A 2500-nucleotide genomic window follows, 5' to 3' on the forward strand; every position below is an offset into this window, starting at 1 on the left:
TTAACCGAAGTTATGCAGAGGGGTCACATCACATCTATGACGCCATGTTGGAAAGAATTACGTCCACAAACCACATCCCAAATGGACTAGCTTTAATACAATAGCCTGGGTCAGTCAGCATCCACACAGAGCTGTATACTCTACACACACACACACACACAGACACACACACACACACACACACACACACACACACACACACACACACACACACACACGAACATCTTGGTTTAAGAGTGGCAAGATTCATCTCTCACTGCACACGCTCAAAAGAGAATGAGAGAATGTCAGGGATTCTAGCCAGAGGTTTCATCCCCCTCTCTCCCTCTTCCCACGTTTCACCCCCCTCTCTCTCTCTCTCTCCATCTCCCTCCCTCTCTCTTTCCCTCTCTCCATCTCCCTCCCTCTCCCTCTTCCCCCCCTTTCTCTCTCTCTCTCTTCATCTCTCTGCTTCTCTTTCCATGTCGTGTCTCCCTTATTCCAAAAACATGTGACATCATATCATATGTTTGCTGGAGTTTTTTGGCCGACTCACGGGACGTGATGTCATGGAGCTTAATCGGTACCTCCTCCTCTTCTCTCTTTATCTCTATCTCTTCCTCCTCCTCTTCTTTCTTTCTCTCTATCACTCCCTCTCTTTCTTTATATCCCCCCATCTTTCTGTTTTCTCAGCCTGCACTGTCTGGGGTCCTTGCTTACACACTTAACACCACAGCAAGAGAGCCTTAGCACGTTAGAGAAACACACTCCACCTCACACACACTCCATCTCACACACATCGGTCTACACACACACTCCACCTCACACACACTCCATCTCACACACATCGGTCTCCACACACACTCCACCTCACACACACTCCACCTCACACACATCAGCCTCCACACACACACTCCACCTCACACACATCAGCCTCCACACACACACACTCCACCTCACACACATCAGCCTTCACACACACTCCACCTCACACACACTCCACCTCACACACATCAGCCTTCACACACACCCCACCTCACACACATCAGCCTCCACACACACACTCCACCTCAGACACACACACTCCACCTCACACACATCAGCCTTCACACACTCCACCTCACACACATCAGCCTCCACACACACACTCCACCTCAGACACACACTTAACCTCACACACACAAACTCCACTTCACATACACTCCACCTCACACACCCCGGCTGGCTCATATGTGGTGTGTGAAACATTCCCCCTCCTGCGTTTCCTGTAGATCAGGATGGGGCTGGGGCAGGGAGGACTGCAAGCCACACACACACACACACACACACACACACACACACGAATCATTACAAGTTAATCAGGATTTATTGACGGTGCTCTGTAGTTTCAAAAGCCCAAACTGAACAGCAGGGAAACACAGACTGGACGTCACACACACACACACACACACACACACACACACACACACACAGACACACACACACACACACACACACACACACACACACAGTGATTTATTCTGAAATATGTGCAGTGACTAAAGCAGTGTTCTGCAGAGTGTCTGATTTTGTCACACAGAAAATGAGCTCACATCTGGCATCATGCTAATGCACTCCAGGAGCCCCCCTTCCCATACCAAACAGCTGTGTGTGTGTGTGTGTGTGTGTGTGTGTGTGTGTGTGTGTGTGTGTGTGTGTGTGTGTGTGTGTGTGTGTGCGCGTGTGTGTATGTGTGTGTGTGTGTGTGTGTGTGTGTGTGTGTGTGTGTGTGTGTGTGCACATAAACTCCTCACCCAACACCAGGGGGATGAGGATATAGCACACACACACACACACACACACACACACACACACTGCAGTCAGTCCTCAGGCATGGCAGGCTCTAACACATGTTGCCGTGACATTCCCGCAGAGTGACATCCCCTCCAGCTGAGCACCTCAAAACATCCCTCCCCTGACCCTTCTCTATCTCTCATCTCTCTCTCTCTCTCTCTCTGTCTCTCTCTCGGGGCTCTGTTCTATCTCTTTCTCTCTTTCTCGCTCTCTCTCTTTCTTTTTCTCTCTCTGGGCTCTGTTCTCTCACTCCTCTCTCTCTCTCACACTGAACTGTCTCTCTCTCCTTCTCTCTATTTCCCTTTTCCCTTTTCCCTCTCTCTCTCTCTTTCATCCTCCATCATGTCATCTGTGTTTTTCTGGCAAGTTCAGACACATCAGGGAGCACAAACAGGTCCGTGTCACGCACCGAGTCCCAGCACCCTGAGAGAGACAACGCCCCTCACATCAACACCATGCTCGCTAACACCGACGCTTCATCAACACCATGCTCGCTAACACCGACGCTTCATTAACACCATGCTCGCTAACACCGACGCTTCATCAACACCATGCTCGCTAACACCGACGCCCCTCACATCAACACCATGCTCGCTAACACCGACGCCCCTCACATCAACACCATGCTCGCTAACACCGACGCTTCTCACACCAACACCATGCTCGCTAACACCGACGCCCCTCACAT

At 50.6% G+C, this 2500-nt stretch overlaps 1 protein-coding gene across 1 annotated transcript in view; it reads right to left on the bottom strand.

Annotated features, from left to right (window-relative positions):
* Positions 1-2500, bottom strand: part of axl (AXL receptor tyrosine kinase) — a 76242-nt gene that overhangs the window by 11897 nt on the left and 61845 nt on the right. The window lies entirely within an intron of this gene.

The sequence above is a fragment of the Alosa pseudoharengus genome, unplaced genomic scaffold (genome assembly GCF_046254945.1).
Source record: "Alosa pseudoharengus isolate Yale_2024_CS ecotype anadromous, Long Island Sound unplaced genomic scaffold, YU_APseudo_1.1 YU_APseudo_1.1_scf_13, whole genome shotgun sequence".
NCBI classification, from domain to species: domain Eukaryota; kingdom Metazoa; phylum Chordata; class Actinopteri; order Clupeiformes; family Clupeidae; genus Alosa; species Alosa pseudoharengus.